We start from the raw sequence: 23,154 nt of genomic DNA, 5'->3' as shown, positions 1-23,154 counted from the left end.
CAAAATGTGTATAACATAACTTAACCAAGTGGCTCCATAGCTTTAAATGCTCTTTTTAAAGTTAAACAATTGGAAATCTCTTATATTTATTTTATAATGATGGTGAATAACCATGCTGGGAGTTTCAGTTTGAAGGAAATTGGTCCAATAAAAGAAAATACAAATGTTTTCAAATATGCTCTTGAAACCAGTCAATAGGTTAGACTGAATGCGATATGTGTCTTTCCAATTTGGCTATACAAGTGTGTGTATTCATCATCTTCTCATTTAGCATACTAAAGCAGACTATTGCAATATAGGTTACTGCAAATTATGACACATTAGGCCCCAGTGAGATTTGAACTCACAACCCCTGGTTTACAAGACCAGTGCTCTAACCCCTGAGCTATGGAGCCACTTGGTTAAGTTATTTTATACACATTTTGGTGTCTGGTTGAGGATGGAAATTGATATGCAGCAAATTTCAAAACTTTTCTGGTAAATGTACTTTTTTCAATTACAATTGTTGTGTTTATGGTCATCTTAAGGTTCTTCAAGATTGCATCAAGACAGTCACATAAAATTGGCAAAGTAGTTGTAGTCATCTATAATGGACTAGGAATGTATTACTTTACTTCTTAACGAGCTGTAGGAGAGAGGCCAGGTTAACATAATACAAAACATTTAATCCTCCTGCCTTATAAAGGAACACTTCAACTTTGGTTTTCATTATACTTTAGCACTAATATGACAATTAAAAATGTAGGCTTATGTATACTGTTTTCATTCTCTTGGTTCTATTTATTGTGATGTTGAATCCTTTTCAAATGGCCTATTCTGATATATATGCAATATCTATAATTGAGGCATACCTGGGAGACACTTTGAAACAAATTATTTAAATGCATTTTAAAATGAGCTGTTTTATGTTAGTGTGGTGTGTACATAATAGAGATCCAAAATTGGTCATACTTTCCATGGCTTTCCAACTTTAGGATCCATAGGGTAGAATTATTTCAAAATGTTATAGCCGGACATCTTTATAGAGTTATTTCTAGTCATTAGTGGTCATTACCCTGAGTGTGCTTGCACGTGTAGAGTATATATGCTTACATGTTCAAATCAGCCTTCAGTTATATCTATTGGCACCTATGTTCAAAATATTGGTATCAATTGCACAAGATGAAATCTGCTCTATGCAATGCAATCTTGAAGAACCTTAAGATGACCATAAACACAACAATTGTAATTGAAAAAAGTACATTTACCAGAAAAGATTTGAAATTTGCTGTATATCAATTTCCATCCTCAACCAGACACCAAAATGTGTATAACATAACTTAACCAAGTGGCTCCATAGCTTTAAATGCTCTTTTTAAAGTTAAACAATTGGAAATCTCTTATATTTATTTTATAATGATGGTGAATAACCATGCTGGGAGTTTCAGTTTGAAGGAAATTGGTCCAATAAAAGAAAACACAAATGTTTTCAAATATGCTCTTGAAACCATTCAATAGGTTAGACTGAATGTGACATGTGTCTTTCCAATTTGGCTATACAAGTGTGTGTATTCATCATCTTCTCATTTAGCATACTAAAGCAGACTATTGCAATATAGGTTACTGCAAATTATGACACATTAGGCCCCAGTGAGATTTGAACTCACAACCCCTGGTTTACAAGACCAGTGCTCTAACCCCTGAGCTATGGATCCACTTGGTTAAGTTATTTTATACATATTTTGGTGTCTGGTTGAGGATGGAAATTGATATGCAGCAAATTTCAAAACTTTTCTGGTAAATGTACTTTTTCAATTACAATTGTTGTGTTTATGGTCATCTTAAGGTTCTTCAAGATTGCATCAAGACAGTCACATAAAATTGGCAAAGTAGTTGTAGTCATCTATAATGGACTAGGAATGTATTACTTTACTTCTTAACGAGCTGTAGGAGAGAGGCCAGGTTAACATAAAACAAAACATTTAATCCTCCTGCCTTATAAAGGAACACTTCAACTTTGGTTTTCATTATACTTTAGCACTAATATGACAATTAAAAATGTAGGCTTATGTATACTGTTTTCATTCTCTTGGTTCTATTTATTGTGATGTTGAATCCTTTTCAAATGGCCTATTCTGATATATATGCAATATCTATAATTGAGGCATACCTGGGAGACACTTTGAAACAAATTATTTAAATGCATTTTAAAATGAGCTGTTTTATGTTAGTGTGGTGTGTACATAATAGAGATCCAAAATTGGTCATACTTTCCATGGCTTTCCAACTTTAGGATCCATAGGGTAGAATTATTTCAAAATGTTATAGCCGGACATCTTTATAGAGTTATTTCTAGTCATTAGTGGTCATTACCCTGAGTGTGCTTGCACGTGTAGAGTATATATGCTTACATGTTCAAATCAGCCTTCAGTTATATCTATTGGCACCTATGTTCAAAATATTGGTATCAATTGCACAAGATGAAATCTGCTCTATGCAATGCAATCTTGAAGAACCTTAAGATGACCATAAACACAACAATTGTAATTGAAAAAAGTACATTTACCAGAAAAGATTTGAAATTTGCTGTATATCAATTTCCATCCTCAACCAGACACCAAAATGTGTATAACATAACTTAACCAAGTGGCTCCATAGCTTTAAATGCTCTTTTTAAAGTTAAACAATTGGAAATCTCTTATATTTATTTTATAATGATGGTGAATAACCATGCTGGGAGTTTCAGTTTGAAGGAAATTGGTCCAATAAAAGAAAACACAAATGTTTTCAAATATGCTCTTGAAACCATTCAATAGGTTAGACTGAATGCGACATGTGTCTTTCCAATTTGGCTATACAAGTGTGTGTATTCATCATCTTCTCATTTAGCATACTAAAGCAGACTATTGCAATATAGGTTACTGCAAATTATGACACATTAGGCCCCAGTGAGATTTGAACTCACAACCCCTGGTTTACAAGACCAGTGCTCTAACCCCTGAGCTATGGAGCCACTTGGTTAAGTTATTTTATACACATTTTGGTGTCTGGTTGAGGATGGAAATTGATATGCAGCAAATTTCAAAACTTTTCTGGTAAATGTACTTTTTTCAATTACAATTGTTGTGTTTATGGTCATCTTAAGGTTCTTCAAGATTGCATCAAGACAGTCACATAAAATTGGCAAAGTAGTTGTAGTCATCTATAATGGACTAGGAATGTATTACTTTACTTCTTAACGAGCTGTAGGAGAGAGGCCAGGTTAACATAATACAAAACATTTAATCCTCCTGCCTTATAAAGGAACACTTCAACTTTGGTTTTCATTATACTTTAGCACTAATATGACAATTAAAAATGTAGGCTTATGTATACTGTTTTCATTCTCTTGGTTCTATTTATTGTGATATTGAATCCTTTTCAAATGGCCTATTCTGATATATATGCAATATCTATAATTGAGGCATACCTGGGAGACACTTTGAATCAAATTATTTAAATGCATTTTAAAATGAGCTGTTTTATGTTAGTGTGGTGTGTACATAATAGAGATCCAAAATTGGTCATACTTTCCATGGCTTTCCAACTTTAGGATCCATAGGGTAGAATTATTTCAAAATGTTATAGCCGGACATCTTTATAGAGTTATTTCTAGTCATTAGTGGTCATTACCCTGAGTGTGCTTGCACGTGTAGAGTATATATGCTTACATGTTCAAATCAGCCTTCAGTTATATCTATTGGCACCTATGTTCAAAATATTGGTATCAATTGCACAAGATGAAATCTGCTCTATGCAATGCAATCTTGAAGAACCTTAAGATGACCATAAACACAACAATTGTAATTGAAAAAAGTACATTTACCAGAAAAGATTTGAAATTTGCTGTATATCAATTTCCATCCTCAACCAGACACCAAAATGTGTATAACATAACTTAACCAAGTGGCTCCATAGCTTTAAATGCTCTTTTTAAAGTTAAACAATTGGAAATCTTTTATATGTATTTTATAATGATGGTGAATAACCATGCTGGGAGTTTCAGTTTGAAGGAAATTGGTCCAATAAAAGAAAACACAAATGTTTTCAAATATGCTCTTGAAACCAGTCAATAGGTTAGACTGAGTGCGATATGTGTCTTTCCAATTTGGCTATACAAGTGTGTGTATTCATCATCTTCTCATTTAGCATACTAAAGCAGACTATTGCAATATAGGTTGCTGCAAGTTTTAGCAGCAGTAACAATAATGACACATTAGGCCCCAGTGAGATTTGAACTCACGACCCCTGGTTTACAAGACCAGTGCTCTAACCCCTGAGCTATGGAGCCACTTGGTTAAGTTATTTTATACACATTTTGGTGTCTGGTTGACACGTGGTTGAGGATGGAAATTGATATACAGCAAATTTCAAAACTTTTCTGGTAAATGTACTTTTTTCAATTACAATTGTTGTGTTTATGGTCATCTTAAGGTTCTTCAAGATTGCATCAAGACAGTCACATAAAATTGGCAAAGTAGTTGTAGTCATCTATAATGGATTAGGAATGTATTACTTTACTTCTTAACGAGCTGTAGGAGAGAGGCCAGGTTAACATAAAACAAAACATTTAATCCTCCTGCCATATAAAGGAACACTTCAACTTTGGTTTTCATTATACTTTAGCACTAATATGACAATTAAAAATGTAGGCTTATGTATACTGTTTTCATTCTCTTGGTTCTATTTATTGTGATGTTGAATCCTTTTCAAATGGCCTATTCTGATATATATGCAATATCTATAATTGAGGCATACCTGGGAGACACTTTGAATCAAATTATTTAAATGCATTTTAAAATGAGCTGTTTTATGTTAGTGTGGTGTGTACATAATAGAGATCCAAAATTGGTCATACTTTCCATGGCTTTCCAACTTTAGGATCCATAGGGTAGAATTATTTCAAAATGTTATAGCCGGACATCTTTATAGAGTTATTTGTAGTCATTAGTGGTCATTACCCTGAGTGTGCTTGCACGTGTAGAGTATATATGCTTACATGTTCAAATCAGCCTTCAGTTATATCTATTGGCACCTATGTTCAAAATATTGGTATCAATTGCACAAGATGAAATCTGCTCTATGCAATGCAATCTTGAAGAACCTTAAGATGACCATAAACACAACAATTGTAATTGAAAAAAGTACATTTACCAGAAAAGATTTGAAATTTGCTGTATATCAATTTCCATCCTCAACCAGACACCAAAATGTGTATAACATAACTTAACCAAGTGGCTCCATAGCTTTAAATGCTCTTTTTAAAGTTAAACAATTGGAAATCTCTTATATTTATTTTATAATGATGGTGAATAACCATGCTGGGAGTTTCAGTTTGAAGGAAATTGGTCCAATAAAAGAAAATACAAATGTTTTCAAATATGCTCTTGAAACCAGTCAATAGGTTAGACTGAATGCGATATGTGTCTTTCCAATTTGGCTATACAAGTGTGTGTATTCATCATCTTCTCATTTAGCATACTAAAGCAGACTATTGCAATATAGGTTACTGCAAATTATGACACATTAGGCCCCAGTGAGATTTGAACTCACAACCCCTGGTTTACAAGACCAGTGCTCTAACCCCTGAGCTATGGATCCACTTGGTTAAGTTATTTTATACATATTTTGGTGTCTGGTTGAGGATGGAAATTGATATGCAGCAAATTTCAAAACTTTTCTGGTAAATGTACTTTTTCAATTACAATTGTTGTGTTTATGGTCATCTTAAGGTTCTTCAAGATTGCATCAAGACAGTCACATAAAATTGGCAAAGTAGTTGTAGTCATCTATAATGGACTAGGAATGTATTACTTTACTTCTTAACGAGCTGTAGGAGAGAGGCCAGGTTAACATAAAACAAAACATTTAATCCTCCTGCCTTATAAAGGAACACTTCAACTTTGGTTTTCATTATACTTTAGCACTAATATGACAATTAAAAATGTAGGCTTATGTATACTGTTTTCATTCTCTTGGTTCTATTTATTGTGATGTTGAATCCTTTTCAAATGGCCTATTCTGATATATATGCAATATCTATAATTGAGGCATACCTGGGAGACACTTTGAAACAAATTATTTAAATGCATTTTAAAATGAGCTGTTTTATGTTAGTGTGGTGTGTACATAATAGAGATCCAAAATTGGTCATACTTTCCATGGCTTTCCAACTTTAGGATCCATAGGGTAGAATTATTTCAAAATGTTATAGCCGGACATCTTTATAGAGTTATTTCTAGTCATTAGTGGTCATTACCCTGAGTGTGCTTGCACGTGTAGAGTATATATGCTTACATGTTCAAATCAGCCTTCAGTTATATCTATTGGCACCTATGTTCAAAATATTGGTATCAATTGCACAAGATGAAATCTGCTCTATGCAATGCAATCTTGAAGAACCTTAAGATGACCATAAACACAACAATTGTAATTGAAAAAAGTACATTTACCAGAAAAGATTTGAAATTTGCTGTATATCAATTTCCATCCTCAACCAGACACCAAAATGTGTATAACATAACTTAACCAAGTGGCTCCATAGCTTTAAATGCTCTTTTTAAAGTTAAACAATTGGAAATCTCTTATATTTATTTTATAATGATGGTGAATAACCATGCTGGGAGTTTCAGTTTGAAGGAAATTGGTCCAATAAAAGAAAACACAAATGTTTTCAAATATGCTCTTGAAACCATTCAATAGGTTAGACTGAATGCGACATGTGTCTTTCCAATTTGGCTATACAAGTGTGTGTATTCATCATCTTCTCATTTAGCATACTAAAGCAGACTATTGCAATATAGGTTACTGCAAATTATGACACATTAGGCCCAGTGAGATTTGAACTCACAACCCCTGGTTTACAAGACCAGTGCTCTAACCCCTGAGCTATGGAGCCACTTGGTTAAGTTATTTTATACACATTTTGGTGTCTGGTTGAGGATGGAAATTGATATGCAGCAAATTTCAAAACTTTTCTGGTAAATGTACTTTTTTCAATTACAATTGTTGTGTTTATGGTCATCTTAAGTTCTTCAAGATTGCATCAAGACAGTCACATAAAATTGGCAAAGTAGTTGTAGTCATCTATAATGGACTAGGAATGTATTACTTTACTTCTTAACGAGCTGTAGGAGAGAGGCCAGGTTAACATAATACAAAACATTTAATCCTCCTGCCTTATAAAGGAACACTTCAACTTTGGTTTTCATTATACTTTAGCACTAATATGACAATTAAAAATGTAGGCTTATGTATACTGTTTTTCATTCTCTTGGTTCTATTTATTGTGATATTGAATCCTTTTCAAATGGCCTATTCTGATATATATGCAATATCTATAATTGAGGCATACCTGGGAGACACTTTGAATCAAATTATTTAAATGCATTTTAAAATGAGCTGTTTTATGTTAGTGTGGTGTGTACATAATAGAGATCCAAAATTGGTCATACTTTCCATGGCTTTCCAACTTTAGGATCCATAGGGTAGAATTATTTCAAAATGTTATAGCCGGACATCTTTATAGAGTTATTTCTAGTCATTAGTGGTCATTACCCTGAGTGTGCTTGCACGTGTAGAGTATATATGCTTACATGTTCAAATCAGCCTTCAGTTATATCTATTGGCACCTATGTTCAAAATATTGGTATCAATTGCACAAGATGAAATCTGCTCTATGCAATGCAATCTTGAAGAACCTTAAGATGACCATAAACACAACAATTGTAATTGAAAAAAGTACATTTACCAGAAAAGATTTGAAATTTGCTGTATATCAATTTCCATCCTCAACCAGACACCAAAATGTGTATAACATAACTTAACCAAGTGGCTCCATAGCTTTAAATGCTCTTTTTAAAGTTAAACAATTGGAAATCTTTTATATGTATTTTATAATGATGGTGAATAACCATGCTGGGAGTTTCAGTTTGAAGGAAATTGGTCCAATAAAAGAAAACACAAATGTTTTCAAATATGCTCTTGAAACCAGTCAATAGGTTAGACTGAGTGCGATATGTGTCTTTCCAATTTGGCTATACAAGTGTGTGTATTCATCATCTTCTCATTTAGCATACTAAAGCAGACTATTGCAATATAGGTTGCTGCAAGTTTTAGCAGCAGTAACAATAATGACACATTAGGCCCCAGTGAGATTTGAACTCACGACCCCTGGTTTACAAGACCAGTGCTCTAACCCCTGAGCTATGGAGCCACTTGGTTAAGTTATTTTATACACATTTTGGTGTCTGGTTGACACGTGGTTGAGGATGGAAATTGATATACAGCAAATTTCAAAACTTTTCTGGTAAATGTACTTTTTTCAATTACAATTGTTGTGTTTATGGTCATCTTAAGGTTCTTCAAGATTGCATCAAGACAGTCACATAAAATTGGCAAAGTAGTTGTAGTCATCTATAATGGATTAGGAATGTATTACTTTACTTCTTAACGAGCTGTAGGAGAGAGGCCAGGTTAACATAAAACAAAACATTTAATCCTCCTGCCATATAAAGGAACACTTCAACTTTGGTTTTCATTATACTTTAGCACTAATATGACAATTAAAAATGTAGGCTTATGTATACTGTTTTCATTCTCTTGGTTCTATTTATTGTGATGTTGAATCCTTTTCAAATGGCCTATTCTGATATATATGCAATATCTATAATTGAGGCATACCTGGGAGACACTTTGAATCAAATTATTTAAATGCATTTTAAAATGAGCTGTTTTATGTTAGTGTGGTGTGTACATAATAGAGATCCAAAATTGGTCATACTTTCCATGGCTTTCCAACTTTAGGATCCATAGGGTAGAATTATTTCAAAATGTTATAGCCGGGACATCTTTATAGAGTTATTTGTAGTCATTAGTGGTCATTACCCTGAGTGTGCTTGCACGTGTAGAGTATATATGCTTACATGTTCAAATCAGCCTTCAGTTATATCTATTGGCACCTATGTTCAAAATATTGGTATCAATTGCACAAGATGAAATCTGCTCTATGCAATGCAATCTTGAAGAACCTTAAGATGACCATAAACACAACAATTGTAATTGAAAAAAGTACATTTACCAGAAAAGATTTGAAATTTGCTGTATATCAATTTCCATCCTCAACCAGACACCAAAATGTGTATAACATAACTTAACCAAGTGGCTCCATAGCTTTAAATGCTCTTTTTAAAGTTAAACAATTGGAAATCTCTTATATTTATTTTATAATGATGGTGAATAACCATGCTGGGAGTTTCAGTTTGAAGGAAATTGGTCCAATAAAAGAAAATACAAATGTTTTCAAATATGCTCTTGAAACCAGTCAATAGGTTAGACTGAATGCGATATGTGTCTTTCCAATTTGGCTATACAAGTGTGTGTATTCATCATCTTCTCATTTAGCATACTAAAGCAGACTATTGCAATATAGGTTACTGCAAATTATGACACATTAGGCCCCAGTGAGATTTGAACTCACAACCCCTGGTTTACAAGACCAGTGCTCTAACCCCTGAGCTATGGATCCACTTGGTTAAGTTATTTTATACATATTTTGGTGTCTGGTTGAGGATGGAAATTGATATGCCAGCAAATTTCAAAACTTTTCTTGTAAATGTACTTTTTCAATTACAATTGTTGTGTTTATGGTCATCTTAAGGTTCTTCAAGATTGCATCAAGACAGTCACATAAAATTGGCAAAGTAGTTGTAGTCATCTATAATGGACTAGGAATGTATTACTTACTTCTTAACGAGCTGTAGGAGAGAGGCCAGGTTAACATAAAACAAAACATTTAATCCTCCTGCCTTATAAAGGAACACTTCAACTTTGGTTTTCATTATACTTTAGCACTAATATGACAATTAAAAATGTAGGCTTATGTATACTGTTTTCATTCTCTTGGTTCTATTTATTGTGATGTTGAATCCTTTTCAAATGGCCTATTCTGATATATATGCAATATCTATAATTGAGGCATACCTGGGAGACACTTTGAAACAAATTATTTAAATGCATTTTAAAATGAGCTGTTTTATGTTAGTGTGGTGTGTACATAATAGAGATCCAAAATTGGTCATACTTTCCATGGCTTTCCAACTTTAGGATCCATAGGGTAGAATTATTTCAAAATGTTATAGCCGGACATCTTTATAGAGTTATTTCTAGTCATTAGTGGTCATTACCCTGAGTGTGCTTGCACGTGTAGAGTATATATGCTTACATGTTCAAATCAGCCTTCAGTTATATCTATTGGCACCTATGTTCAAAATATTGGTATCAATTGCACAAGATGAAATCTGCTCTATGCAATGCAATCTTGAAGAACCTTAAGATGACCATAAACACAACAATTGTAATTGAAAAAAGTACATTTACCAGAAAAGATTTGAAATTTGCTGTATATCAATTTCCATCCTCAACCAGACACCAAAATGTGTATAACATAACTTAACCAAGTGGCTCCATAGCTTTAAATGCTCTTTTTAAAGTTAAACAATTGGAAATCTCTTATATTTATTTTATAATGATGGTGAATAACCATGCTGGGAGTTTCAGTTTGAAGGAAATTGGTCCAATAAAAGAAAACACAAATGTTTTCAAATATGCTCTTGAAACCAGTCAATAGGTTAGACTGAGTGCGATATGTGTCTTTCCAATTTGGCTATACAAGTGTGTGTATTCATCATCTTCTCATTTAGCATACTAAAGCAGACTATTGCAATATAGGTTGCTGCAAGTTTTAGCAGCAGTAACAATAATGACACAGTAGAGATTTGAACTCACGACCCCTGGTTTACAAGACCAGTGCTCTAACCCCTGAGCTATGGAGCCACTTGGTTAAGTTATTTTATACACATTTTGGTGTCTGGTTGACACCTGGTTGAGGATGGAAATTGATATACAGCAAATTTCAAAACTTTTCTGGTAAATGTACTTTTTTCAATTACAATTGTTGTGTTTATGGTCATCTTAAGGTTCTTCAAGATTGCATCAAGACAGTCACATAAAATTGGCAAAGTAGTTGTAGTCATCTATAATGGACTAGGAATGTAATACTTTACTTCTTAACGAGCTGTAGGAGAGAGGCCAGGTTAACATAAAACAAGACATTTAATCCTCCTGCCTTATAAAGGAACACTTCAACTTTGGTTTTCATTATACTTTAGCACTAATATGACAATTAAAAATGTAGGCTTATGTATACTGTTTTCATTCTCTTGGTTCTATTTATTGTGATGTTGAATCCTTTTCAAATGGCCTATTCTGATATATATGCAATATCTATAATTGAGGCATACCTGGGAGACACTTTGAATCAAATTATTTAAATGCATTTTAAAATGAGCTGTTTTATGTTAGTGTGGTGTGTACATAATAGAGATCCAAAATTGGTCATACTTTCCATGGCTTTCCAACTTTAGGATCCATAGGGTAGAATTATTTCAAAATGTTATAGCCGGACATCTTTATAGAGTTATTTGTATTCATTAGTGGTCATTACCCTGAGTGTGCTTGCACGTGTACAGTATATATGCTTACATGTTCAAATCAGCCTTCAGTTATATCTATTGGCACCTATGTTCAAAATATTGGTATCAATTGCACAAGATGAAATCTGCTCTATGCAATGCAATCTTGAAGAACCTTAAGATGACCATAAACACAACAATTGTAATTGAAAAAAGTACATTTACCAGAAAAGATTTGAAATTTGCTGTATATCAATTTCCATCCTCAACCAGACACCAAAATGTGTATAACATAACTTAACCAAGTGGCTCCATAGCTTTAAATGCTCTTTTTAAAGTTAAACAATTGGAAATCTTTTATATTTATTTTATAATGATGGTGAATAACCATGCTGGGAGTTTCAGTTTGAAGGAAATTGGTCCAATAAAAGAAAACACAAATGTTTTCAAATATGCTCTTGAAACCAGTCAATAGGTTAGACTGAATGCGATATGTGTCTTTCCAATTTGGCTATACAAGTGTGTGTATTCATCATCTTCTCATTTAGCATACTAAAGCAGACTATTGCAATATAGGTTGCTGCAAATTAAGTTTTAGCAGCAGTAACAATAATGACACATTAGGCCCCAGTGAGATTTGAACTCATGACACCTGGTTTACAAGACCAGTGATCTAACCCCTGAGCTATGGAGCCACTTGGTTAAGTTATTTTATACACATTTTGGTGTCTGGTTGAGGATGGAAATTGATATACAGCAAATTTCAAAACTTTTTTGGTAAATGTACTTTTTTCAATTACAATTGTTGTGTTTATGGTCATCTTAAGGTTCTTCAAGATTGCATCAAGACAGTCACATAAAATTGGCAAAGTAGTTGTAGTCATCTATAATGGATTAGGAATGTATTACTTTACTTCTTAACGAGCTGTAGGAGAGAGGCCAGGTTAACATAAAACAAAACATTTAATCCTCCTGCCATATAAAGGAACACTTCAACTTTGGTTTTCATTATACTTTAGCACTAATATGACAATTAAAAATGTAGGCTTATGTATACTGATTTCATTCTCTTGGTTCTATTTATTGTGATGTTGAATCCTTTTCAAATGGCCTATTCTGATATATATGCAATATCTATAATTGAGGCATACCTGGGAGACACTTTGAATCAAATTATTTAAATGCATTTTAAAATGAGCTGTTTTAAGTTAGTGTGGTGTGTACATAATAGAGATCCAAAATTGGTCATACTTTCCATGGCTTTCCAACTTTAGGATCCATAGGGTAGAATTATTTCAAAATGTTATAGCCGGACATCTTTATAGAGTTATTTCTAGTCATTAGTGGTCATTACCCTGAGTGTGCTTGCACGTGTAGAGTATATATGCTTACATGTTCAAATCAGCCTTCAGTTATATCTATTGGCACCTATGTTCAAAATATTGGTATCAATTGCACAAGATGAAATCTGCTCTATGCAATGCAATCTTGAAGAACCTTAAGATGACCATAAACACAACAATTGTAATTGAAAAAATTACATTTACCAGAAAAGATTTGAAATTTGCTGTATATCAATTTCCATTCTCAACCAGACACCAAAATGTGTATAACATAACTTAACCAAGTGGCTCCATAGCTTTAAATGCTCTTTTTAAAGTTAAACAATTGGAAATCTCTTATATTTATTTTATAATGATGGTGAATAACCATGCTGGGAGTTTCAGTTTGAAGGAAATTGGTCCAATAAAAGAAAACACAAATGTTTTCAAATATGCTCTTGAAACCAGTCAATAGGTTAGACTGAATGCGATATGTGTCTTTCCAATTTGGCTATACAAGTGTGTGTATTCATCATCTTCTCATTTAGCATACTAAAGCAGACTATTGCTGCAAATTAAGTTTTACCAGCAGTAACAATAATGACACATTAGGCCCCAGTGAGATTTGAACTCATGACACCTGGTTTACAAGACCAGTGCTCTAACCCCTGAGCTATGGAGCCACTTGGTTAAGTTATTTTATACACATTTTGGTGTCTGGTTGAGGATGGAAATTGATATACAGCAAATTTCAAAACTTTTCTGGTAAATGTTCTTTTTTCAATTACAATTGTTGTGTTTATGGTCATCTTAAGGTTCTTCAAGATTGCATCAAGACAGTCACATAAAATTGGCAAAGTAGTTGTAGTCATCTATAATGGACTAGGAATGTATTACTTTACTTCTTAACGAGCTGTAGGAGAGAGGCCAGGTTAACATAAAACAAAACATTTAATCCTCCTGCCATATAAAGGAACACTTCAACTTTGGTTTTCATTATACTTTAGCACTAATATGACAATTAAAAATGTAGGCTTATGTATACTGTTTTCATTCTCTTGGTTCTATTTATTGTGATATAGGTTGTTAGTGTGGTGTGTACATAATAGAGATCCAAAATTGGTCATACTTTCCATGGCTTTCCAACTTTAGGATCCATAGGGTAGAATTATTTCAAAATGTTATAGCCGGACATCTTTATAGAGTTATTTCTAGTCATTAGTGGTCATTACCCTGAGTGTGCTTGCACGTGTAGAGTATATATGCTTACATGTTCAAATCAGCCTTCAGTTATATCTATTGGCACCTATGTTCAAAATATTGGTATCAATTGCACAAGATGAAATCTGCTCTATGCAATGCAATCTTGAAGAACCTTAAGATGACCATAAACACAACAATTGTAATTGAAAAAAGTACATTTACCAGAAAAGATTTGAAATTTGCTGTATATCAATTTCCATCCTCAACCAGACACCAAAATGTGTATAACATAACTTAACCAAGTGGCTCCATAGCTTTAAATGCTCTTTTTAAAGTTAAATACTTGGAAATCTCTTATATTTATTTTATAATGATGGTGAATAACCATGCTGGGAGTTTCAGTTTGAAGGAAATTGGTCCAATAAAAGAAAACACAAATGTTTTCAAATATGCTCTTGAAACCAGTCAATAGGTTAGACTGAATGCGATATATGTCTTTCCAATTTGGCTATACAAGTGTGTGTATTCATCATCTTCTCATTTAGCATACTAAAGCAGACTATTGCAATATAGGTTACTGCAAATTATGACACATTAGGCCCCAGTGAGATTTGAACTCACAACCCCTGGTTTACAAGACCAGTGCTCTAAGCCCTGAGCTATGGAGCCACTTGGTTAAGTTATTTTATACACATTTTGGTGTCTGGTTGAGGATGGAAATTGATATGCAGCAAATTTCAAAAATTTTCTGGTAAATGTACTTTTTCAATTACAATTGTTGTGTTTATGGTCATCTTAAGGTTCTTCAAGATTGCATCAAGACAGTCACATAAAATTGGCAAAGTAGTTGTAGTCATCTATAATGGACTAGGAATGTAATACTTTACTTCTTAACGAGCTGTAGGAGAGAGGCCAGGTTAACATAAAACAAGACATTTAATCCTCCTGCCTTATAAAGGAACACTTCAACTTTGGTTTTCATTATACTTTAGCACTAATATGACAATTAAAAATGTAGGCTTATGTATACTGTTTTCATTCTCTTGGTTCTATTTATTGTGATGTTGAATCCTTTTCAAATGGCCTATTCTGATATATATACCAGTGCTCTAACCCCTGAACTATGGAGCCACTTGGTTAAGTTATTTTATACACATTTTGGTGTCTGGTTGAGGATGGAAATTGATATACAGCAAATTTCTAATCTTTTCTGGTAAATGTACTTTTTTCAATTACAATTGTTGTGTTTATGGTCATCTTAAGGTTCTTCAAGATTGCATCAAGACAGTCACATAAAATTGGCAAAGTAGTTGTAGTCATCTATAATGGACTAGGAATGTATTACTTTACTTCTTAACGAGCTGTAGGTGAGAGGCCAGGTTAACATAAAACAAAACATTTAATCCTCCTGCCTTATAAAGGAACACTTCAACTTTGGTTTTCATTATACTTTAGCACTAATATGACAATTAAAAATGTAGGCTTATGTATACTGTTTTCATTCTGTTGGTTCTATTTATTGTGATGTTGAATCCTTTTCAAATGGCCTATTCTGATATATATGCAATATCTATAATTGAGGCATACCTGGGAGACACTTTGAATCAAATTATTTAAATGCATTTTAAAATGAGCTGTTTTATGTTAGTGTGGTGTGTACATAATAGAGATCCAAAATTGGTCATACTTTCCATGGCTTTCCAACTTTAGGATCCATAGGGTAGAATTATTTCAAAATGTTATAGCCGGACATCTTTATAGAGTTATTTGTAGTCATTAGTGGTCATTACCCTGAGTGTGCTTGCACGTGTAGAGTATATATGCTTACATGTTCAAATCAGCCTTCAGTTATATCTATTGGCACCTATGTTCAAAATATTGGTATCAATTGCACAAGATGAAATCTGCTCTATGCAATGCAATCTTGAAGAACCTTAAGATGACCATAAACACAACAATTGTAATTGAAAAAAGTACATTTACCAGAAAAGATTTGAAATTTGCTGTATATCAATTTCCATCCTCAACCAGACACCAAAATGTGTATAACATAACTTAACCAAGTGGCTCCATAGCTTTAAATGCTCTTTTTAAAGTTAAACAATTGGAAATCTCTTATATTTATTTTATAATGATGGTGAATAACCATGCTGGGAGTTTCAGTTTGAAGGAAATTGGTCCAATAAAAGAAAACACAAATGTTTTCAAATATGCTCTTGAAACCAGTCAATAGGTTAGACTGAATGCGATATGTGTCTTTCCAATTTGGCTATACAAGTGTGTGTATTCATCATCTTCTCATTTAGCATACTATTGCAATATAGGTTGCTGCAAATTAAGTTTTAGCAGCAGTAACAATAATGACACATTAGGCCCCAGTGAGATTTGAACTCATGACACCTGGTTTACAAGACCAGTGATCTAACCCCTGAGCTATGGAGCCACTTGGTTAAGTTATTTTATACACATTTTGGTGTCTGGTTGAGGATGGAAATTGATATACAGCAAATTTCAAAACTTTTCTGGTAAATGTACTTTTTTCAATTACAATTGTTGTGTTTATGGTCATCTTAAGGTTCTTCAAGATTGCATCAAGACAGTCACATAAAATTGGCAAAGTAGTTGTAGTCATCTATAATGGATTAGGAATGTATTACTTTACTTCTTAATGAGCTGTAGGAGAGAGGCCAGGTTAACATAAAACAAAACATTTAATCCTCCTGCCATATAAAGGAACACTTCAACTTTGGTTTTCATTATACTTTAGCACTAATATGACAATTAAAAATGTAGGCTTATGTATACTGTTTTCATTCTCTTGGTTCTATTTATTGTGATGTTGAATCCTTTTCAAATGGCCTATTCTGATATATATGCAATATCTATAATTGAGGCATACCTGGGAGACACTTTGAATCAAATTATTTAAATGCATTTTAAAATGAGCTGTTTTATGTTAGTGTGGTGTGTACATAATAGAGATCCAAAATTGGTCATACTTTCCATGGCTTTCCAACTTTAGGATCCATAGGGTAGAATTACTTCAAAATGTTATAGCCGGACATCTTTATAGAGTTATTTGTAGTCATTAGTGGTCATTACCCTGAGTGTGCTTGCACGTGTAGAGTATATATGCTTACATGTTCAAATCAGCCTTCAGTTATATCTATTGGCACCTATGTTCAAAATATTGGTATCAATTGCACAAGATGAAATCTGCTCTATGCAATGCAATCTTGAAGAACCTTAAGATGACCATAAACACAACAATTGTAATTGAAAAAAGTACATTTACCAGAAAAGATTTGAAATTTGCTGTATATCAATTTCCATCCTCAACCAGACACCAAAATGTGTATAACATAACTTAACCAAGTGGCTCCATAGCTTTAAATGCTCTTTTTAAAGTTAAACAATTGGAAATCTCTTATATTTATTTTATAATGATGGTGAATAACCATGCTGGGAGTTTCAGTTTGAAGGAAATTGGTCCAATAAAATAAAATACAAATGTTTTCAAATATGCTCTTGAAACCAGTCAATAGGTTAGACTGAATGCGATATGTGTCTTTCCAATTTGGCTATACAAGTGTGTGTATTCATCATCTTCTCATTTAGCATACTAAAGCAGACTATTGCAATATAGGTTACTGAAAATTATGACACATTAGGCCCCAGTGAGATTTGAACTCACAACCCCTGGTTTACAAGACCAGTGCTCTAACCCCTGAGCTATGGATCCACTTGGTCAAGTTATTTTATACATATTTTGGTGTCTGGTTGAGGATGGAAATTGATATGCAGCAAATTTCAAAACTTTTCTGGTAAATGTACTTTTTCAATTACAATTGTTGTGTTTATGGTCATCTTAAGGTTCTTCAAGATTGCATCAAGACAGTCACATAAAATTGGCAAAGTAGTTGTAGTCATCTATAATGGACTAGGAATGTATTACTTTACTTCTTAACGAGCTGTAGGAGAGAGGCCAGGTTAACATAAAACAAAACATTTAATCCTCCTGCCTTATAAAGGAACACTTCAACTTTGGTTTTCATTATACTTTAGCACTAATATGACAATTAAAAATGTAGGCTTATGTATACTGTTTTCATTCTCTTGGTTCTATTTATTGTGATGTTGAATCCTTTTCAAATGGCCTATTCTGATATATATGCAATATCTATAATTGAGGCATACCTGGGAGACACTTTGAAACAAATTATTTAAATGCATTTTAAAATGAGCTGTTTTATGTTAGTGTGGTGTGTACATAATAGAGATCCAAAATTGGTCATACTTTCCATGGCTTTCCAACTTTAGGATCCATAGGGTAGAATTATTTCAAAATGTTATAGCCGGACATCTTTATAGAGTTATTTGTAGTCATTAGTGGTCATTACCCTGAGTGTGCTTGCACGTGTAGAGTATATATGCTTACATGTTCAAATCAGCCTTCAGTTATATCTATTGGCACCTATGTTCAAAATATTGGTATCAATTGCACAAGATGAAATCTGCTCTATGCAATGCAATCTTGAAGAACCTTAAGATGACCATAAACACAACAATTGTAATTGAAAAAAGTACATTTACCAGAAAAGATTTGAAATTTGCTGTATATCAATTTCCATCCTCAACCAGACACCAAAATGTGTATAACATAACTTAACCAAGTGGCTCCATAGCTTTAAATGCTCTTTTTAAAGTTAAACAATTGGAAATCTCTTATATTTATTTTATAATGATGGTGAATAACCATGCTGGGAGTTTCAGTTTGAAGGAAATTGGTCCAATAAAAGAAAACACAAATGTTTTCAAATATGCTCTTGAAACCATTCAATAGGTTAGACTGAATGCGACATGTGTCTATCCAATTTGGCTATACAAGTGTGTGTATTCATCATCTTCTCATTTAGCATACTAAAGCAGACTATTGCAATATAGGTTACTGCAAATTATGACACATTAGGCCCCAGTGAGATTTGAACTCACAACCCCTGGTTTACAAGACCAGTGCTCTAACCCCTGAGCTATGGAGCCACTTGGTTAAGTTATTTTATACACATTTTGGTGTCTGGTTGAGGATGGAAATTGATATGCAGCAAATTTCAAAACTTTTCTGGTAAATGTACTTTTTTCAATTACAATTGTTGTGTTTATGGTCATCTTAAGGTTCTTCAAGATTGCATCAAGACAGTCACATAAAATTGGCAAAGTAGTTGTAGTCATCTATAATGGACTAGGAATGTATTACTTTACTTCTTAACGAGCTGTAGGAGAGAGGCCAGGTTAACATAATACAAAACATTTAATCCTCCTGCCTTATAAAGGAACACTTCAACTTTGGTTTTCATTATACTTTAGCACTAATATGACAATTAAAAATGTAGGCTTATGTATACTGTTTTCATTCTCTTGGTTCTATTTATTGTGATATTGAATCCTTTTCAAATGGCCTATTCTGATATATATGCAATATCTATAATTGAGGCATACCTGGGAGACACTTTGAATCAAATTATTTAAATGCATTTTAAAATGAGCTGTTTTATGTTAGTGTGGTGTGTACATAATAGAGATCCAAAATTGGTCATACTTTCCATGGCTTTCCAACTTTAGGATCCATAGGGTAGAATTATTTCAAAATGTTATAGCCGGACATCTTTATAGAGTTATTTGTATTCATTAGTGGTCATTACCCTGAGTGTGCTTGCACGTGTAGAGTATATATGCTTACATGTTCAAATCAGCCTTCAGTTATATCTATTGGCACCTATGTTCAAAATATTGGTATCAATTGCACAAGATGAAATCTGCTCTATGCAATGCAATCTTGAAGAACCTTAAGATGACCATAAACACAACAATTGTAATTGAAAAAAGTACATTTACCAGAAAAGATTTGAAATTTGCTGTATATCAATTTCCATCCTCAACCAGACACCAAAATGTGTATAACATAACTTAACCAAGTGGCTCCATAGCTTTAAATGCTCTTTTTAAAGTTAAACAATTGGAAATCTTTTATATGTATTTTATAATGATGGTGAATAACCATGCTGGGAGTTTCAGTTTGAAGGAAATTGGTCCAATAAAAGAAAACACAAATGTTTTCAAATATGCTCTTGAAACCAGTCAATAGGTTAGACTGAGTGCGATATGTGTCTTTCCAATTTGGCTATACAAGTGTGTGTATTCATCATCTTCTCATTTAGCATACTAAAGCAGACTATTGCAATATAGGTTGCTGCAAATTAAGTTTTAGCAGCAGTAACAATAATGACACATTAGGCCCCAGTGAGATTTGAACTCACGACCCCTGGTTTACAAGACCAGTGCTCTAACCCCTGAGCTATGGAGCCACTTGGTTAAGTTATTTTATACACATTTTGGTGTCTGGTTGACACCTGGTTGAGGATGGAAATTGATATACAGCAAATTTCAAAACTTTTCTGGTAAATGTACTTTTTTCAATTACAATTGTTGTGTTTATGGTCATCTTAAGGTTCTTCAAGATTGCATCAAGACAGTCACATAAAATTGGCAAAGTAGTTGTAGTCATCTATAATGGATTAGGAATGTATTACTTTACTTCTTAACGAGCTGTAGGAGAGAGGCCAGGTTAACATAAAACAAAACATTTAATCCTCCTGCCATATAAAGGAACACTTCAACTTTGGTTTTCATTATACTTTAGCACTAATATGACAATTAAAAATGTAGGCTTATGTATACTGTTTTCATTCTCTTGGTTCTATTTATTGTGATGTTGAATCCTTTTCAAATGGCCTATTCTGATATATATGCAATATCTATAATTGAGGCATACCTGGGAGACACTTTGAATCAAATTATTTAAATGCATTTTAAAATGAGCTGTTTTATGTTAGTGTGGTGTGTACATAATAGAGATCCAAAATTGGTCATACTTTCCATGGCTTTCCAACTTTAGGATCCATAGGGTAGAATTATTTCAAAATGTTATAGCCGGACATCTTTATAGAGTTATTTCTAGTCATTAGTGGTCATTACCCTGAGTGTGCTTGCACGTGTAGAGTATATATGCTTACATGTTCAAATCAGCCTTCAGTTATATCTATTGGCACCTATGTTCAAAATATTGGTATCAATTGCACAAGATGAAATCTGCTCTATGCAATGCAATCTTGAAGAACCTTAAGATGACCATAAACACAACAATTGTAATTGAAAAAAGTACATTTACCAGAAAAGATTTGAAATTTGCTGTATATCAATTTCCATCCTCAACCAGACACCAAAATGTGTATAACATAACTTAACCAAGTGGCTCCATAGCTTTAAATGCTCTTTTTAAAGTTAAACAATTGGAAATCTCTTATATTTATTTTATAATGATGGTGAATAACCATGCTGGGAGTTTCAGTTTGAAGGAAATTGGTCCAATAAAAGAAAATACAAATGTTTTCAAATATGCTCTTGAAACCAGTCAATAGGTTAGACTGAATGCGATATGTGTCTTTCCAATTTGGCTATACAAGTGTGTGTATTCATCATCTTCTCATTTAGCATACTAAAGCAGACTATTGCAATATAGGTTACTGCAAATTATGACACATTAGGCCCCAGTGAGATTTGAACTCACAACCCCTGGTTTACAAGACCAGTGCTCTAACCCCTGAGCTATGGATCCACTTGGTTAAGTTATTTTATACATATTTTGGTGTCTGGTTGAGGATGGAAATTGATATGCAGCAAATTTCAAAACTTTTCTGGTAAATGTACTTTTTCAATTACAATTGTTGTGTTTATGGTCATCTTAAGGTTCTTCAAGATTGCATCAAGACAGTCACATAAAATTGGCAAAGTAGTTGTAGTCATCTATAATGGACTAGGAATGTATTACTTTACTTCTTAACGAGCTGTAGGAGAGAGGCCAGGTTAACATAAAACAAAACATTTAATCCTCCTGCCTTATAAAGGAACACTTCAACTTTGGTTTTCATTATACTTTAGCACTAATATGACAATTAAAAATGTAGGCTTATGTATACTGTTTTCATTCTCTTGGTTCTATTTATTGTGATGTTGAATCCTTTTCAAATGGCCTATTCTGATATATATGCAATATCTATAATTGAGGCATACCTGGGAGACACTTTGAAACAAATTATTTAAATGCATTTTAAAATGAGCTGTTTTATGTTAGTGTGGTGTGTACATAATAGAGATCCAAAATTGGTCATACTTTCCATGGCTTTCCAACTTTAGGATCCATAGGGTAGAATTATTTCAAAATGTTATAGCCGGACATCTTTATAGAGTTATTTCTAGTCATTAGTGGTCATTACCCTGAGTGTGCTTGCACGTGTAGAGTATATATGCTTACATGTTCAAATCAGCCTTCAGTTATATCTATTGGCACCTATGTTCAAAATATTGGTATCAATTGCACAAGATGAAATCTGCTCTATGCAATGCAATCTTGAAGAACCTTAAGATGACCATAAACACAACAATTGTAATTGAAAAAAGTACATTTACCAGAAAAGATTTGAAATTTGCTGTATATCAATTTCCATCCTCAACCAGACACCAAAATGTGTATAACATAACTTAACCAAGTGGCTCCATAGCTTTAAATGCTCTTTTTAAAGTTAAACAATTGGAAATCTCTTATATTTATTTTATAATGATGGTGAATAACCATTCTGGGAGTTTCAGTTTGAAGGAAATTGGTCCAATAAAAGAAAACACAAATGTTTTCAAATATGCTCTTGAAACCATTCAATAGGTTAGACTGAATGCGACATGTGTCTTTCCAATTTGGCTATACAAGTGTGTGTATTCATCATCTTCTCATTTAGCATACTAAAGCAGACTATTGCAATATAGGTTACTGCAAATTATGACACATTAGGCCCCAGTGAGATTTGAACTCACAACCCCTGGTTTACAAGACCAGTGCTCTAACCCCTGAGCTATGGAGCCACTTGGTTAAGTTATTTTATACACATTTTGGTGTCTGGTTGAGGATGGAAATTGATATGCAGCAAATTTCAAAACTTTTCTGGTAAATGTACTTTTTTCAATTACAATTGTTGTGTTTATGGTCATCTTAAGGTTCTTCAAGATTGCATCAAGACAGTCACATAAAATTG

The 23,154-nt window shown here is 33.3% G+C and overlaps 15 non-coding genes across 15 annotated transcripts; all 15 read right to left on the bottom strand.

The window, feature by feature from the left end:
• Positions 1 to 322: 322 nt before the first annotated feature.
• On the bottom strand, positions 323 to 395 carry TRNAT-UGU (transfer RNA threonine (anticodon UGU)). The gene has a single exon. It is a non-coding gene; the product is annotated as a tRNA-Thr (tRNA).
• A 1,226-nt stretch (positions 396 to 1,621) lies between these two features.
• On the bottom strand, positions 1,622 to 1,694 carry TRNAT-UGU (transfer RNA threonine (anticodon UGU)). Its single transcript has one exon. It is a non-coding gene; the product is annotated as a tRNA-Thr (tRNA).
• A 1,225-nt stretch (positions 1,695 to 2,919) lies between these two features.
• TRNAT-UGU (transfer RNA threonine (anticodon UGU)) lies at positions 2,920 to 2,992 on the bottom strand. The gene has a single exon. It is a non-coding gene; the product is annotated as a tRNA-Thr (tRNA).
• Positions 2,993 to 4,236: 1,244 nt separating this feature from the next.
• Positions 4,237 to 4,309, bottom strand: TRNAT-UGU (transfer RNA threonine (anticodon UGU)). The gene has a single exon. It is a non-coding gene; the product is annotated as a tRNA-Thr (tRNA).
• Positions 4,310 to 5,546: 1,237 nt separating this feature from the next.
• TRNAT-UGU (transfer RNA threonine (anticodon UGU)) lies at positions 5,547 to 5,619 on the bottom strand. Its single transcript has one exon. It is a non-coding gene; the product is annotated as a tRNA-Thr (tRNA).
• Positions 5,620 to 6,843: 1,224 nt separating this feature from the next.
• Positions 6,844 to 6,916, bottom strand: TRNAT-UGU (transfer RNA threonine (anticodon UGU)). Its single transcript has one exon. It is a non-coding gene; the product is annotated as a tRNA-Thr (tRNA).
• Positions 6,917 to 8,160: 1,244 nt separating this feature from the next.
• Positions 8,161 to 8,233, bottom strand: TRNAT-UGU (transfer RNA threonine (anticodon UGU)). The gene has a single exon. It is a non-coding gene; the product is annotated as a tRNA-Thr (tRNA).
• A 1,238-nt stretch (positions 8,234 to 9,471) lies between these two features.
• On the bottom strand, positions 9,472 to 9,544 carry TRNAT-UGU (transfer RNA threonine (anticodon UGU)). Its single transcript has one exon. It is a non-coding gene; the product is annotated as a tRNA-Thr (tRNA).
• Positions 9,545 to 13,421: 3,877 nt separating this feature from the next.
• TRNAT-UGU (transfer RNA threonine (anticodon UGU)) lies at positions 13,422 to 13,494 on the bottom strand. Its single transcript has one exon. It is a non-coding gene; the product is annotated as a tRNA-Thr (tRNA).
• A 1,116-nt stretch (positions 13,495 to 14,610) lies between these two features.
• Positions 14,611 to 14,683, bottom strand: TRNAT-UGU (transfer RNA threonine (anticodon UGU)). The gene has a single exon. It is a non-coding gene; the product is annotated as a tRNA-Thr (tRNA).
• Positions 14,684 to 17,683: 3,000 nt separating this feature from the next.
• Positions 17,684 to 17,756, bottom strand: TRNAT-UGU (transfer RNA threonine (anticodon UGU)). Its single transcript has one exon. It is a non-coding gene; the product is annotated as a tRNA-Thr (tRNA).
• A 1,225-nt stretch (positions 17,757 to 18,981) lies between these two features.
• On the bottom strand, positions 18,982 to 19,054 carry TRNAT-UGU (transfer RNA threonine (anticodon UGU)). The gene has a single exon. It is a non-coding gene; the product is annotated as a tRNA-Thr (tRNA).
• A 1,249-nt stretch (positions 19,055 to 20,303) lies between these two features.
• Positions 20,304 to 20,376, bottom strand: TRNAT-UGU (transfer RNA threonine (anticodon UGU)). Its single transcript has one exon. It is a non-coding gene; the product is annotated as a tRNA-Thr (tRNA).
• A 1,237-nt stretch (positions 20,377 to 21,613) lies between these two features.
• Positions 21,614 to 21,686, bottom strand: TRNAT-UGU (transfer RNA threonine (anticodon UGU)). The gene has a single exon. It is a non-coding gene; the product is annotated as a tRNA-Thr (tRNA).
• Positions 21,687 to 22,911: 1,225 nt separating this feature from the next.
• TRNAT-UGU (transfer RNA threonine (anticodon UGU)) lies at positions 22,912 to 22,984 on the bottom strand. The gene has a single exon. It is a non-coding gene; the product is annotated as a tRNA-Thr (tRNA).
• Positions 22,985 to 23,154: the final 170 nt, after the last annotated feature.

This window comes from Taudactylus pleione, unplaced genomic scaffold (genome assembly GCF_031769625.1).
Source record: "Taudactylus pleione unplaced genomic scaffold, aTauple2 ptg001975l, whole genome shotgun sequence".
Taxonomy (NCBI): domain Eukaryota; kingdom Metazoa; phylum Chordata; class Amphibia; order Anura; family Myobatrachidae; genus Taudactylus; species Taudactylus pleione.
The sequence above is the reverse complement of the archived record's forward strand: the minus strand, read 5'-3'. Positions and strand labels throughout refer to the sequence as shown.